General features: G+C 41.2%; 1 protein-coding gene across 1 annotated transcript in view; it reads right to left on the bottom strand.

Moving 5' to 3' along the window:
• Window positions 1–9,124, bottom strand: part of erfl1 (Ets2 repressor factor like 1) — a 48,309-nt gene extending 39,185 nt beyond the window's left edge. The window contains exon 1 of the mRNA XM_030750770.1: window positions 9,038–9,124. The gene's annotated coding sequence lies outside the window, so the exon portion shown is untranslated. The remainder of the gene's footprint in view (window positions 1–9,037) is intronic.
• Between the last annotated feature and the right edge of the window lie 8,678 nt (window positions 9,125–17,802).

Raw genomic sequence — 17,802 nt, 5'->3', positions numbered from 1 at the left:
CTCTAAAATTCAAAAGGGCAAAAGCACATACAGAAACACTGAAACATGCCAGTAACCTCCAACCACTGATCTCAGACCAGCCCATTTGTCCATTTTTTTTTTGGGCTCTTTTTTTTCCCCTCCCAGTGATCTCTGCTCAGCAGCTGGAGCATCTGAGCCTCTGACACCTGGGAGGTATATGTGACAGAGTGGGGAAGCGCTGGAAGAGGATGAATAACTGACCTATCACATCCCCATTGACTGAGTTAATTAATATAAGTAGAGCTGGGGATTCTTAGCTCACTTTTCACTGTATGGATTTGCTGTCTCTTCACATTTGGTATGTTGTATGTCTATTCAATGCAAACTCAATGTGTTCCGTCCTGCGGCACAATCGTGACAGCTAATTTTGGCAGGCGAGCCATTTTGATGGGGCAGATTTTAATTGTGGCACAACACAGGGCCTCCCAGTGACTGACTGATATAAAATCTCATGTGAATGGATGTCAAATTGCTGCAGAGTGAACTGTTAAAAGCATCATGCTCTATGCTTTATGGGGCTACCACATTTATTGGCTTCCATGCATTCTTTGCATTTAATAAAGCTAAAATATTATGTTTTGGGAAGTTAAGGGGCAGTATTGTCAGTAGGGAAATTAGAAGTGGGAAGTACTGAGATAGAGAGAAGGGAGGAAAGGACAGGAAATCCTCATAGACTCATACATGCAACACTCTCTTCTTCTTTTGAGATTGAAAGACAAGAGAGAGGAGTGTGCGTGTCTGTGTGTGTGTTTTTGTGCGTGTGTGTATGTGTATGTGTGTGTGTAGGAGGGGGTGACACAAGCAGGGCAGACAGGAAGACAGGCAGTAGAAGGTGGGAAATGGAGAGAAAAGCAGGGGAAAGAGAGCAAGAAAGAGCTCCACTGCCTAGTCTTAATCTGAGCTGTTCTGATCAATAGCCCATTTCCCATTGTTGCCAGAGCTGTTCGATCGCTACACCACGGAATTAACACACCCACTTTAATCTAGGGGGAGAGGAGTGAGGGGAAGGAGCGGAGGGGGAAGGGAAGAAGGGAAAGAAGGGGGTTAAGGGGGTGAGTGGGGAGCAGCTGTGGAGGCATTCTCAAATGAAATCAAATCTAATTGTTATCACTGTAGCCGCTGCACTTATTACTACCACTGTTACAATTATCCTCCGACCATATAGCTCCTCTTTCCCCCCTTCTCATACCTTGCATCATGTGGTGTAAACTGGACGTAAACAATCCAAATTAGTGTTTATTTGTTTCATTTTGCCAGCTGTAGATTGGATTGCTCTGGGAGGTTGGAGGGGAAGTGTGTGAGGGTGTCTGTGTGTACTGGGGAGGGGGGTGGGGGGGGGGGGGGGTACTGAAGGCTTGGCCCATTCCTCAGTGACATAGAATGGGATCTGTGGTCAGTTATATTGTCCTAGACACACGCCAACATCTGGGTGTCTCGATTCATCTCAGCTGCTGCAAGGTTGTATCAGCAGGGTTTCAATAGGAAATGTTCTGTTACAAGAATGTGTTTACGATCTTCTTGGTGGTTGTGTTCTGGCTGCACTTTTTTTTTTTTTTTTCCAGGCATCTCAGATCATCAGCTTTACTCAGGGATAGGCTTAAACACAACACAAAAATACTCTGGGCAAAGTGAAAAAAGATTAGGCACTTATTTAGACCCCCTGCCCTTTTTTTCCCCCCTTTTAACTGGGAAGTAAAATTCGTCAGATTAAGAATCTCTTTTGCACAAGCTAACATGTTTTTCAGTGGTGGGAAAAACCCCATTCAGGTGTGGCGAGGACATACACATCCCACATAGAAGGCTCTACCCAGGTTTAAACCCAGGAACCCCACACTGTGAGACAACAGTGCTAACCACTGAGCCACTGTGCTCATCCACTATATAACACCATTCATGAAAATTATTTTCAATGCATGCTTTACTTTTGAAGTGTGGAACTGTTTCATAGTACAGTACTGTAAAGTACTGTATTTTCTGTCTTACTTCTGGTGGATAGTCATGTAGATAGTTTTGGCTTTATGTGGCCCCAATCTGAGCTACATGTGTCTCAGATTTCAAACCAAAAATAACATCACTGAATGGAATTACAACTGTGTGCTCACAGTAAGGAGAAATAGGAGCTATAAAATTTAAGATCTGTGTCTCTTCCCAACAATAAATTTCTCAAAATAATCACAGACAACACTGAACACGTGAAAATTTTTTGCTATTTTCTATTCTTTTCTCAATAAAACTGGTGCATTATCCAGAGTAACACAAAGTTTTTCTCTGGAAAAAGGTGTCCCTTTGTGGTTGGTCCATCATTTTAGGTACAGAGCAAAAACAAAATTACAAAAACAATTACTAGATGGATTACCATCCAATAATACCAAAGGGATGAATCCCCTTGGCTCTGGTTATTCTCTGACTTTTCCTCAACCACAGTAGTACAATATCTGAAAACCCAGATTTCCAGGAATTTTGTTAAACATATCCACATCCTCCAATCTAGAATAACTTTAGCAATCCCTTAACTTTTAATTTAGTTGCTTCTTCTGTACAACATTTCTATATAAAAATACACACAATAATTTGTGTTTAGCATGGCTTTAGGTCAGGGACGCATAAACTTCTTAAAACTTGAGCAAATGAGAGTACGCTTACTTTTTTAATTGCTAGTTCAGTCATAGGTTAAAAGTGTTTCAGTGCTAACTTCTGAGTAAGCTGCTCATGTCAAACTCTTGACTGTGCAGCATTATATTTTGTTGAAGTTGAAAAAACATGTTTTTGTGAACCCTCACCTATAGGGTGCAAAACTCTGCAGCCCTGTGTCCAAATACGTGACTAAAATAATTTGCAGCTGATTGTCCGACACTTTCTTCAAAAATGCACCTGTGAGTGATATAGATCCCCTGTTTCCCAAAAGTCAGATACTGTGAAAATAGGTAAAAAAAAACAAAAAACAAAAAAAAACCACACACACACAGAATTGCTGAGTAGTAAACAAGAACAACAAATCAAATATTTTAATGAAGAAAATTGATTTCTAAAAACTATATTTATATTCTCATTTTCAATTTGACACCAAAAATATGTTTTAAAAATGGGATCAGGAGCAAACTTGTCACTGTGTTGCATCACAGCTTCTTTTAAATGATATTAAAAGCATTTGGGAACTGAGGAGCAATTGCTGTAATTTCCATTTATGCAAATTACAATATATCAGCTGCTCAAGCAAGGGACCTCCTTTGTTATATTTATCTTTTGATGATGCACCAAAGTTTTCAATGGCGGACATGTGTGGACTGCAGGAAGGCCAGTTTAGCACACAGACTCTTATACAGAGCTGTTGTGATGCATGTATAATGTGCTATGGCATTGTCTTGTTGAAATAAGTGAAGCCTGCCCTGAAATGGATGCCATTGTTTGTATGCCAGCATATGTTCTCCCAATGCAATCTTCATAGATATGCAAATAACTCATGCCATGTACTAATTCAATTCAATTCAATTCAATAGCGCCAAATCACAATTCACCTCAAGGTGATAAGTGGATTGCACTTATATAGTATCTTTTAATTTTAGCCAGGTTCTATAAAGTGCTTTGCAATGTTCACTCCCTGAGACACAGGCTCACACGGCAATGGTGGCAAAGCTACCATGTCAGGTGCCAGAGTGATTTTATGCACTTTTAAACAGTGTGCTGATAACAAGCTGGATAATCCCTCTCCTTTTCAGTCCAGAGGACATGATTTCCAAAAAGAATTTCCCTTTTTCTAAGCAAAGGGCAGTTCCCACTTCACCTGAGTCTGTCTTAAATAAACTTGTACTGAGAGAATTTGATGGCATTTCATGACCTTATTTAAATCAGTTTTTTTGTCTTTGCATGGCAGAGTTTTAACTTGTGTTCACGAGTACAGCTATGAACCTTGTTCACCAGTAGCAGTTTTCAGAAAGCAGTCATTTTACATTACTGAATGGCATCTATTTTTAACACAGTGCCACATGAGGGTCTGAGGATCATAGCCATTCTGTGCTGGTTTTTGATATCATCATGTTGCAGAACTGTGGTGTGGTGCTTAGCACGTGGTGCTTGCTTCACAGCAAGAAGGTCCTGGGTTTGAATCCAGGCTGGGACCTTTCTGTGTGCAGTTTGCATGTTCATCTCGTGTCTCCAGGCTTTCTTGTACAGTCCGAAGATACACATGGGTTAGGTTACCTGGTGTTTCTAAAATGGCAATAGGTGTATGTGAGCATGTATGGCTGTCTGTCTTTCTGTGTTAACCCTATGACAGACTGGTGACCTGTTCAAGGTGTACCCCACCTCTCCCCCCCTGATAGCTGGGATAGGCTCCAGCCCCCCCCCCCCCCACGACCCTGAAAAGGATAAGTGGAAAAAAATGGATGGATGGACTTGAATACAGAGACTTCTCTGGATTCACTGGATCTTTTAATGACATAAACTTTATCTTTAAATTACTGAACTGTTTGCCAATGTGAATGTTCACACAGTGGTGAACCCCTGATTAGCTTTACACCTGAAAGATCCTCTTTGGTTCTGTTTTCATGCGTAATCACATTACTGACGTGTTGAAACTTGACATGGTGTCTTTGCACTATTTTCAAACAAAAATGATTCGCAAATCATCAAATTCTGTTGTTTACATTTTACACAGTGTCCCAATTTTTTTCATAAAAGGGTTGCACATCACCGTCACATATATATTTGAGCGCCATGCATGGCAAGCTGTTGAGAGTCATTTGTTCACACTAGCTCCAATGACCATGATTATTCCTGTGTAGTCATGAAACATGATGCTGAGTATATTTCTTTAAGTGAGATACATTATTCACATTTTAAGATGTCCAGTTACACAGAGTATATTTAGAACTGATGTTATAAAAGAAACCAAAGTTAAAGCCAAAGTTTCCCCTCTCACAACAAAGCTTTCACAGATCCCTTCCTCCATTAGTAACATGAACAACCTTACTTGTGCTTTCTCAGTACCAGCCCTTGAATTTAGCTGTTAAAAACTGGAGTCTACAGCTTTGGGTATTGCCAGTGGAGACTTTGCTTACTGCCATCCACTGAGACAGCTTGAGGGAAAAACACAGCAGAGAATCTCTTCCCTTCCACCCGAGGCTACCACCCAACTTTTCCTTCAATCTATTCTACTTACTCTAGTCCTTTTGAAGTCATTTCATAACAGGGCAATTTTCTTGTTAGCGTTTGGCTTTAATTGTGGGTAATTAAGCGTGCTCCAGTAGTATAGAGAACGTTGTTCAGAGGACTGGGGGGAAATTAACCGTAGTTCAGCTGTGAAATATGGGGTTAAGTGGGAGACAGGGTACGGAGAAGTGGAGCCGAGGGGTGGGGGATGAGGTCAATGACTCCAAAACAGGGTTCACACTGTCTAAAAGAAATGTTGCTTTAGGAGCAGCAGAGGGTTGTGAAGACAGCAAATTAAGGGAACATAAATGGATAGTTTTAGCAAAGTTCAACAGGGCTGAAGAACATATTTTGGAGAGTGCAAGAGAATAATAATGATGTGAGAGAGAAATTAATGCACACAAACTACAAGTTTAAATTTGTATCTGAGCACTGAAAAGACAACCGAAGGTGTATGTTAAGATTAATGCAGAAAGAAATAAACTACATTTCAGCAGTACTTCCATGTCAATACATATAAATAGTATGAGGAAGAAGAAATTAACTTGGGAGAACCAGGGGTTTTAAAGTGTTTACATTTAACAGGTACATTAAATATGACTAAAAAGTTCTATCAGTTGGTGAAATGCATCCAAAAATATGGAAACTTCTGCTTTTTGTTCATATGAATTTCAGTTTGTGAAACTTTGAGCATCAAAACGAGACTGAGTGTTCAGGATTTTTTCCTACAGTAAAAGTGCATTTCACCAATTGCCTCCCTAAGCAACAATGTGTGCACACAAGCAAAACCCTGGGTGGCTCTAACTGTCACCAAGTGGATTATGGACTTTACACAGAGTGACCTTTGATTAAATGCACCACCTTACCCTTTGCATCCGTTAATGCTTTTATTTTAACCCCATAACAGCTATAAACATCGATGCAGTCATAAAGCAGATGAGGAATGATTTGAGCCATTGACTGTACTGTCAAATGCTTGGTGGATAAGGACTAACTCTGCTGGGCCCTTTATGAGTGCTTCATCCCCTGGTGGAACTGGCTCCTCTGACTATAATGAACCTGTTAAAGCCTCTATAAATATTGGCTCCCATGCTTAGTGATCGTTTGAATTACCTCGGAAATAGAGCACCGTTTGCAAACAAGTGGCTGGGCATTGGAGGTGCTGAAGCTAATACTTAATCAATGGAGGGACACTCTCTCGGAGTGGGCCCTTGCAGAGCCTTGATTCATACTGTGGGTGCGGATATAATGTTGTTTAGAATAAGCACAAAACTACCATATTGATTAGCACATCATCAGTGTCAATAGGAAAGGGTTTTTCACGAAGAAGTGAAAACTGCAGGGGTACTGGGATAGCTGTATAGAAAAAAAACATAAAAAGACTGCAGTGGGAACTACACACCTTCCTGCCAGCTCCTGCGAGAAATTCAGACTTAACTCTTCGGCAGGGTCACTCTCCCATTGTTGGGTGCCAGTGTTACAGATTAGGTGTGAGTTCAGATTCTACAAGCCTAGGAAATCAAAACATTTCCCAGTTCACAAAAGGAAGATTCCCCACACGATTAAGTAAGGTAAGACGGTTTCCGAAGCCTTAAGCGAGGCAACGCTGCTGCATTTCAAATGCTTGAAGGAGAATAAAACTGAGTTATGTGAAAACTTTCATCTATAACACAGTCCGTGCCAACCATGAAGTACTCTAGTCAATTTGATCATATGTTAAAATTAGTTTTTATCTTTTAAAAATGAGCAAAAGCAAATGTTAGAGACATAAAATATTAAGTAGTTTCTCTACTTTTAGTCATACAGAAATTTTTCTCTAGTATTTTAACAGACTTCTAAGTGGCACAGATATCACTGATAGGCAGCATCTCTACAATAGCAGTTATGTGCAATTATAAAAAGTAATGAATTAAAATTAGTATGACTCTAAAATGCAATCTGTGCATGTACTAAAGTTTAATTTTGGGGGTTAAAGCTCAAGTTATGCGAGGCCCGTGGGCTCTGTTCAGCAGTTGTACATGTATAGAGAAAACCAACAGACTTTTTTGCTTTCGTCATATCTTCAAAATCATATAATCAGTTTTGATAGTGAGCAGGCTCTCAGCTTAGATTTAGTGCTCTCAGTCATTTTCAAGTTGTTTGCTGTGATTTATTATTACACTGCTTCAAAATATTACCTAAACACTGTATATGGTACATCATCTAACAACAACAGCAGTGTTGCACTCTCACATGCAACTGTGCAGCTAAGACAGACATGGAGGACATTTCTCATTTTCCTAAACATTTCCCATGTGGTTTAGCTTGAAGGCATAAACTACTGTTAATAAATACTTTTCTGCATGTACAGGTTAGTATGTGTATGGCCAGTGCATTATTATTTCTCCATAATTTAATACATTAATGGACCAGAAGCATTTGCGTAGGCTACTGAGACATGCACACATCTATTCCAATGCATTATTTCGAGTGCATATTTGATTCAGATCAAGTGAGAAAACCGCCGAAGCCATCAGTGTGATGCTTTTGACCTTGTGCAACGTGAAGTTGAAATCAATGAAAAGGTCGAGCTGACAGTATCCAGACTGCCCTTCAGGACACTTTGTACACCAGGAGAGGACTCACAAGCAGAGTGTGAGAAATTGTTTTTACACTAACAGTTTTCACAGTGCTCATCAGTACAGTTTTCCATTATTTAACATAAACAACGTCACCCTGAATTTATAAGGCTGGCCATAAAAATCATAATAAAACTGCACATGTTCAGCTAAAACTGTTAGATGAAAATAGGTTATACATATGTAATGAAACCGTCTATGTGACCTTTACCTTTTGGGCAATCTCCATTGTTTTGTATCTAAAATTAACATAACAAAATGCTTGAAAAAGTATCAAAAGTATAAAAACTCCAATGCTATATGAATTCGCAAAATCAGTCTGCAATCATGCACCAAAGCAGCCGCTGCAGAGTGCACAACAGTGGGACATCCAAGATTGGAGTCGCACTTCTCTGCTGTCTCTGTTTGAGTGGTTCTTCATAATCGCTAAAAACAGAGTGGACTACCCCAGACCACAAGAATGATGCTGGGATTTCGAATTGTGTGAAATACATTTTTATCACAGCATCCACATATTACACGTGACATAATCTAAAATATACATTATTTAAAAGTAATTAGATACGTGTTTGTGAAGAAAAATATACAAAAAATTAGCTAGATGTGCATTTTCAGTTGATATATTCTTGTATAGCTTTAAAGATATAAACTACTGTTAATAACTGTGTCCGTGTAAACTATAGGTTAGTATTCGAGACGGTCTATATGTCTATGGCCATTTTTACGAATACATTACTATCATCAATCCATAATTTCATACATAAATAGAATGCAGGTAATTGCATAGCCTACTGAGGTATGCACACAAATGCGTCGTTTCGGGTTGGAAAACTTTTTGAAGCGAATCTCCTTATTTCCCAAGTTCTTCTTTCAATTCCCCTACAGCTCCTATACTTTCCATCCCACATTTGTTTACCTTCATCCTCTCTCCTTAACGTCTCGGTCCCCGAAGCCGCGGTAGGATATAAAACCATGAATGTAACGCATAAACACGTTTTCACTTTAAAGCAGAAACCTTTTAGGAGTTGTTGCCGATCTATTTGGAGGGAAAGTACTGCGTACTGCGCGCTGTTCGACAACTCTCCGGCGCACAAGCGTACACAGCCTACATCAATCAGTTTCTGCAGGAGGTGCGCTTGTTTCCCTCTCACTAACGCGCATTATATTTCTCACGAGATTCTTATTCACGACGCGTTTTTCAATTATTAATGCCACTTGTCTGTAACAGAATAGTGAAGTAGGATGCTTACCTTCACCGACACACCTTCATTGACTTCTCCTGCAGCTCCTACTTAGGCTGATGGGAATCCTGTCGACGTGCGCAGAGGACTGGTGGTAATCGAGCAATTTAACAGATCGGACAGCGCATCCTTCCTCCTGCATTAAACCACATTGGTGAAGTGTTACACTGGCATGATGTATGAGTGGCAATATGAGTGAATACCGCCCGTTCGGCGTCAGAAAAAAAAAAAAAAAGATCAAGATGAGTGAGATGAGAAAGCAGCGCGCCGGACTATAGCAGGGGAAAAGTTATCCTCGGAGCAACAAAAAGTTGACAAGAAAAAGGGACTCCAATCTGCTACTGTCCGAATTCTGGTGTGATGTAGTTTACATTAGCAATGTTACCAAACACAAAAGGGAAAGCAAGGAGAAACAGTCAGAGGGAGAGAGCGCGAAAGGGGAGAGATCCGGGCGCTGGGAGGGATGAAAGCATGAGAGCGCAGAAAGATGGGGGAGGTAAAAAAAAAAAAAAAAAAGAAGGTGCTGCGCCTGAACCTCCACCTCACATCAGCCCGACTGCATTTAAGTTTCTATCAGCTGCAGACGGTGTTCTGCACGTGTTCGTGTGGATGTGAGACAGAAAATTGACCCACACAGTGAAGAGACCGCACAAGGAAAATATATGTAGACGGGTGGTGGCCAGAAAGCGGATCGATCGGGTTATAATTTTGTCCAAAGTCGAGGGAAAATAAAGTTCATGGAGAATGAAATTTAAAAACAGATGGCGAATCCCGTCGCCCCTAAATAAGATTCGATCTTCGGGAATGGAGTGTAGATAATATTTGGTTGGACGTTTGATGAAAATGACGGATTTTTCATTTTGGACAGGTGGGGGTCTAGAGTGGAGTGGGGCGGGGGGCAAGTGGTGGGGGGCAGAGTGGAGGTGATAGAGGGTGGATATGATGTGTCTAGGGACAGAAACTAAACTTGGGAGAGGAGGACGCAGTGTTTTTCCCCCCTTCAGAGTCATCCAAGGATCTCATCCCCTTTCTCCATTTGCCCCCAGTGCGCGCACAAGACCCCCCACACCTCCTTTCACTTTCCTCCACCCTGCAAACAGGGGTGGTGGGTGAAGGGAGGAAAAGGAGAGAAAACAAGAATACCAAATAAATGAGAAATTTTCGTACAGGCCCCGCTTCCGTGCGTTCCATGCTAGCAATAACAATTAAATATCGACCGCTTTCCCGGCCGGAGAGAACCTGAGATACCCAGAGACTGCCAAGTACCGAGACCCCCCTCCCCCCCATCTTCCACATATGCACTCACTCACTCCCTCACTCACTCTCCTCCTTTTCTCGTCATCCCCTCCCTATATACCTCTTTTCCTTCTAATCCAAGTCCATCAGGCCAATCTCTTCTAATTTGGTGTATCTCATTTCTCTTGATTCCATCCCACAACCCATTTCAGCTCCACTTTTATCATTGCTGATTTGGGGGTGGCCTCTCGGACACACTCCCATTTTCTCTCAATGCAAGAGGACTTCCTCACACCATGCATGTTAGTTTATCAAAATCAATTATGGGATTGAGATTCGCGTCGTTTTCCCCCTCCTGGATGTTAGAGCAAAGGCTCATTGGGCTACTGGCGCACTCTGCTTCAGCTTCACCCTGACAGTGGGTATTTCATTTTCAGCACATCTGTGTGTCTGGTCTTGAAGACAGCATTCCCATAAAGACACGTATTAACAGCACTGCGTTATTAAGAAATATACAGAGACAGATATGTGTTGATAAATATTAAAAATGTTGTGCAAGTAGGCCCCAATCTAATGGCAAACACGTGAACTGCCTACTGCGACATATAGCAACTCTGGGGTGTCTGATACTACACTCTATGGTTTTCCTTTATGGAGGTTTCTTTTATTTCTATAGTGCATAAATTATCTCTGTGCGTGTTATTTGTGAATTTACAAAGTGTTGTAGAGGCCGGCAGACATTAACGTGATAAGTGGATAATTGTGGGTTAATAATACAAATAAAAAAATAAAATAATAAAAAGGTGAGTTCATGTCAGGTCCATTTGACCTCAGCATTTCAAGCATGAAACCTTAAAGTATCCCCCGTAAATAATCTAAAGGATAAAACACTCTGTGCGGCTGGGGTGGGGTGGGGTGGGGGTGGGGGGGCATTTCAGTAGGTGACTGCACCTTTCTGGCATTTATTTGAAAACCTGTGTGGATCCTTGTGCAATATGATGGCCTGTAATCTAGCGCTTTATATCCAACAGGGAACAATGGAGTCTGTGGGTTTCAGACTTTAGACCAAAAAGACAAACAGGTAGGCTCCATTCCTTTCCAACAAACTCCTTTTGTTGATTGACGGGGACCCTGGATTTGTGCAACTCGTGACAAGACTGCCAGAGGAGTGGCATTATGTTGGACTTATAAGTCTTGAGCACGCCAATGCCAACTTTCCAAACGAACTGCACAACTATCAAAAGTTTCTCCATCATTGTCGTTGTGTCTTCTCTCACTCCTCTTTATATTTTTTTCCGCCTCAGAACTTCTCTCTGCTCGCACCCAAACCATTCAATTTCTATTTATTTCACCCCTCCACTCTTCAAGCTCTCCCACCCCCGCCATCCAACACCTCCCCTGTCCCCCTCATCCTCCTTCTCATCTCTCCGTTTTCACACCTCTCCGCATCTCCTCGCTCGCCATTAAAACCCATTCTTCCCCCTGTTGTCGCTCTAATTCTCCATCCCGCTGTCTTTTCCCTTTTCCTTATACTTCCCTCCACCTCGTTATCTTCCCCATTTGGCTTTAATTAGTTAATGCATTAATTATCTACGCCCCAATACCTGCACCATTAACATACCCTCTCCTTCCCGTGGCTCCATCACTGCCTCACCCCGAGGCCTCTGGGCTGGAGATGCTGTATGGACATACGGGTATAGCCGCGCACACGCACAGACACACAAAAACCGGTCTCTCTCACTGTTCCTTTTTTACCCCATGCCTCTTTTTCACTCTATTTCTCGCTCTTCCACTCTTTGCCCCCTACCTATTTCCCCCCAAGTCATCCCTCTCCCCCCGTCTATCTTTCTTCTGCCCCCCTATACTCTCCTCTTTTTCTCTCTGTGCCTTGCAGTCGCCTCTGCCGGCTGGTCTCTCTCCCCGGCGACGGAATTATGAAAAATGCGCCCATCGACAGAGCGCCTCAGCTTCGATTAGCCGAGATGGGACATGACAGGCCGCGATCAATACTTATACCGTCCTATAACGTGTCAACTAATGAATCAATCTCGGCTAAATTTTCCATTTTTCAAAAGCCGACGCGAGAGACTGGAATATCCTCTTTTGTAAAGATATTATTATCGATTTCGTCGGCAATTTGACATCGGGGGTAGTTAATTCCACTCTAGAATAAAATTGAAAACACTTGAGATTGAAGTGAGAGAGAGGAAGAGAGAGAGAGGGAGTGAGCAAGGGAGGAGAGAGGAGAGGAGGGAGGCAAGGGCAGGCAGGAAGGGGAGGGGGAGATGGCTGTTGACTTGATAAAAGAGAATGGGAAGATGGAAGGAAGGGGAAAGGGGGTAGGAAGAAGAGATACTACTGGTGGTGTTGCAGAAACATCTATCTATCTATCTATCTATCTATCTATCTATCTATCTATCTATCTATCTATCTATCTATCATCAAAAGCTGTAGATATACAAACGTGGATAGTATTAGATGTACAATCCACTTGAAATGAAACCTGCTGCATTTGAGAAGTTTATGTCTATTTTGTCAAAGAGGTGTTGAAATAACTCTGTAGTTATTTTTTATGATGTTTCCTGTTATTTTCTCCATGCCTAGATTTAGATGGTAGAGCAGATGGTACACTGATTAAATGTGTGTGTGTGTGTGTGTGTGTGTGTGTGTGTGTGTGTGTGTGTGTGTGTGTGTGTGTGTGTGTGTGTGTGTGTGTGTGTAACTGGTAACTCTGCAATGAGTTACCATCATTCAAGTAATGTTTATGGACTCAAGTACCACTGGCATGCATAAATGAGAAGAGAAATGCTCTTAGAAGTAACATTTCAGTGATCAGTCATGTAACTGTCCACTTGCTTAAGATAACTTCAACAGCAGTGTTAACATGTGCATTTAATATAAGCAAACTTGTGTGCATGCAGTTCATGTGCATGAATCCGTGTGTGTGTGTGTCTTTAAGCAGAGACAAGAGAGAGGCAGAGAGTCAGCATGTGTGTCAGAGTGAAATATAGATGGAGGAGGCCAGTGTGTGTGAGGGTCAGCGAGGTGCAGTGTAACTGTCGACAATCACAGCCTTATTTACCTGTCAAAAACACTATCATCCCACACAGCCCCAGCCAAGCAATTTCTCCTGTCTCTTCCTCCCTCCTCTCCTCTCCCTCTCCCTCACTCTCCTTCTCTCCCTCTCTCTACCTCCAATTACAACCTAGAGGGCTATTTCTCTCCAGGACAAAAACACTCCCCACAAGCCCTCCCTCTACTTTCCGATAGCCCCCTTCTCTCTCCCCATCGTTTCTACCATTCTCTCTTTTTTCCCACTCTCCCCCATTCTTTTTCCTCTGCTGAGAGCTGGAGAGTGGAAATGAACAAGCTGTAAACACACACCACTTATCACAGTGTATGCTGTTGTGTATTTGTTGGTGAAGGCTGGAGAGGTGAAGGCTAGGTGGTATATGAGGCCAGAGGTGTCAGCTACCTTAGCAGATGGACAGACGTGAAATAAAGATGCACAACAGGTTGAAAAGCAGTTTGATCAATGCACTGCCGGTCACTCGCTACACCCTTTTGCTCTAAAACTGCAACTACAGACATGTGCATGGTTACAGAGAATGTTGAATATTTATACAGACGCTGCAGAATACATTTTGTGTGGTCTGCACTTTTATACTGTCTGTGAGGCTGTGTTGTTTGTCCTTAAAGGATGTACACAGCTGTCGATATTGTATGTGTTTCATAGTTGGCGCCTAAAAGACAAAAATATTCAAAAACACTTATGTCCCTTAATGAGAGCTCTTGAATTTATTTTAAATCAGTCCCTGGTGATGTAAATTTTATCTTATGCATATTAATCTGGAACTAAAAAGGACGACTTCTTTAAGAAATTACTGACTTTTGTATTTGCGTTTCTGCTGAGCATTTGCACCCTGGGTTTGAAGCTGAGTATAAGGCAGTACAGGAAGTTGCAGAGTAGGAGTTATAGTTATTAAAACTATAACAATATAGAATAATACCAGCCTCAACTTTCAAAATGGCCAAAAAGATCTGCATCAGTGCTTTCACGAAACATTTCCCAGATCACATTATGAAAGGCTTCATACTGCTGAAACCATACAAAAGCATGAATTTGCTATATTTGATATATTCGTGTTTTATAGCACATAATTTTGGCACTACAGGGATGTCACTTGCAAATGGGAACATGGCTCTACACTGCAGGGACATAAACTTTAACTTACATGATGCGGATTTGTTAAGTGACGTGATTTGGGAAGTAATTTTGCTTTTAGAGAAGAACATGTCAGACAGATTCCTTGTGTGGTGGCAGGCTGAATGACAGCGACAGAAAAGAACCACTGTTCTGCTGCCTGACTGAAAAGCCACTCTGAGGAATTTTGCTGATACATGACTGGCAGATATTTGGGTGGTCTTTTATTTCCTGAACAGATGCCTGTGTGTGAAACATACGCATGTACACGCACACACAGGGACACACGCACGGACTGATAGAAGGTCCCGTCTGTCTTTGTGAGTGGCTCTGTGAAAAGGCCATCTGACAAAGCCATTAACAGGGTGGTGTAATGCCTGTGTCTGTAGTGAGCTGAATGACACAGAAAGATGTTTATGGGCACTGCCATGACAGGAGAAGCACTGTGACATCTGACTGACTGACTGAGTGGACTGCAAGCTGGTTGACAGATAAAGGCAGACAGAGACACCGGCACCACCGAAACAGTGATGGAGACAAGAGATGGGACACGGATCATGTCAGAGTAAGGGAAGCGTCACGTGTTCTACAAGGCTACACATGGGATAGCTACACAAAGGAATATGTCAACATAATTTTACTCATTGTATTGACACTCCAGCTCCCAAGTTTTTCAAATCGATCAAAAAAGGGCCAAGATTTCACACAGCTAGGGTCAAGTTTGAGCACACAAGGTTTCCAGTTAATGGATCACTGAGTGTTGTATCTTGAAATTTCACCACAAAATGAATTTTCATTATCAGTAAGTGTAGCACTTTGCTGTAAATTATGGGGAATTTCGTTGCCATTTTAGGATTCAGACAGAGAATGGATTCACCCACTACAAAGAGCAAAATCGAGAAGGCTGTAGAGAGAGTTACAGACAGTAAGACAAAAAGAAAAGTCCAAACAAAAATGTAAAGTTGGAGACAGAGACAAAGCATGAGACCAAGAGAGAAAGAAAATAAAAGAATGATGTTGAATTTAGTGTGTGTGTGTTATAGTGTGTGCAGCCAGGGCAGCAGACAGAGGCAGCTAAGCAGAACCAGCCAGCCCTCACAAACCAATCAGGCCTTCATTAGGCTGGGCGGGAGGGATCGATGGCCAGCCCGCATCAATTAAACAGCACCCGCACCGCACTATATACACACACACACACCTATTCTATCTGCTACCATCATTACCACATACACAATGCTTTCACACATGACTTTTCTGTTACCGCAACACTGAACACAGACATATGCACAAACATAGCATGTACACATATCAAAACAACAACACCAAAAAAAAAAAAAAAAAAGAATGATCCATGTCTATATCTTTCATTCCTATGCTGTAAAGTTTTCTTATATACCTCCAGGGCAACTGATTTATGAATACATGCAAAAAATTACTAATTGACTTTGAGCTAAACCTTTCTTTTATGTTATACGATACCTTTCTGAAAGCCATGCTCTCACACAAACTGAGCACAGAGTAAAGGTTACAGGTTTTATTTCTAATTTGTTCACCTTAAGTTCAAAAAGTCATTAAACTATCCCTTCCTGGAAAATATAAAAATATCACTCCATCTATATATAAATAAAAATAAACTTTCAACTTTCCACACAGCAATCACACTGTAACTTGTCCATTTGGTCTTTCATCCCCAACATACTCTCACAACATCGATAACACCCAATTACACACAAGCTCACACATGGTGAGACTTGAAAACACACAATTACACGCGCTCCGGACACACTTTTTATTAACACTCAATTACACACGCGCATAAATCACTGACGAACCGTGCACCCATGAGTCTCGAAACAGACATGTGAGGGATGGATCATTTTCTTCATCCATGCCTTCAACAAAAGGACAAAAAAAAAATTTAGAGGTAATTTTAGAGGTATATCAGGTAGAAGGAAGGGCACAACTGCAGGTAAAGATGGAAATGGTGTGAGGTTACAAAACCTTTATACAGTTTAAGCTTGGTTTACAAATGCAAATGCAGGCTCACTGAACTCTAACAACTAGAAACCTACTGCAAATTCAATACAATAGTGTTATTAGTTGTTATTATTAGTAGTATCCTAGTATTAAAGTCCCCAAAGGAAGTTCTCCTTCTGAATAAAATTAATCATTGATTTATAATGCGCCATAAACTTCTACCATGTGGGATTTTATTTACTATCTCTATGAGTTTCCTTTAGATGCCCTAGTGTCTTTCTAAAAATCAAAGATGTGGGGTTCAGGTAAAAAGAAATATGAAAAAATATGAAAAAAATGTCCACACAAATTATATGGAGTCACTGCAAATAGACTGGTGTGGATCAGAATGCTTTATTAAAATATAGTGTATAACATTACATCATGTGCCTGATTTTTACAGTAGTCAGTCTGTATATCCAGCATACAGCAAATAATGATATCTAAGATATGATGTGTTGGCCACTTTGTTAGGCACATCTATTCAACTGTTCATTAACATAGTTCTAATCAGTCAATCACATGGCAGCCACTCAATTCATTTAGGCATGTAGACATAGTCAAGACGAGCTGCTGATGTTCAAAAAGAGCATGAGGATAGGGAAGAAAGGGGATTTAAGAGACTTTGAATGTGGCATTGTTAATAGTACAAAACAAGCTGGTCTGAACATTTCAAAAACTACTGATCTACTGGGATTTTCCCACACAACCATCTTTAGTGTCTACACAGAATGGTCTGAAAAAGAAAAAATATCCAGTGAGAGGTAGTTCTCTGAGCAAAAATATTTTTTTGATGCCAAAGGTCAGAGGAGAATGGCCAGTCTGCCTTGAATCGATTGGAAGGCAACAGTAACTCAAATAACCACTCATTACAACCAAGGTATGCAGAAGGGCATCTCTGAATGCACAACATGTTGAACCTTGAAACAGATAGCCTACAGCAGCACAAGGCCGCTCCTGTGAACTAAGAAAAGGAAACTGAGGGTACAATCTGCTCAGACTCACCAAAATTTGATACCAGATGATTGGAAAAATGTTGCATGGTCTGATGAGTCTCAATTTCAGGTGCAACAGAATTTTACATAAACGACATGAAAGCATGGAGACATTCTGCCTTGTATCACCAGTTCAGGTTGTTGTTGGTGTAACAGTGTGGGGGAATATTTTCATGGCATTCTTTGGGCCCCTTAGTACTAACTAAGCATCATTTCAACACCACAGCCTACCTGAGTATTGTTGCTGACCATGTCCATCCCTTTATAACAAGAGTGTACCCATCTTCTGATGGCTCCTTCCAGAAAGAAATCACGTCACAAAG

The sequence above is a fragment of the Archocentrus centrarchus genome, chromosome 16 (genome assembly GCF_007364275.1).
Source record: "Archocentrus centrarchus isolate MPI-CPG fArcCen1 chromosome 16, fArcCen1, whole genome shotgun sequence".
In the NCBI taxonomy this organism is placed as follows: Eukaryota; Metazoa; Chordata; class Actinopteri; order Cichliformes; family Cichlidae; genus Archocentrus; species Archocentrus centrarchus.
Note: the sequence above shows the minus strand (reverse complement) of the source record. Positions and strands in the feature narration are given on the sequence as shown.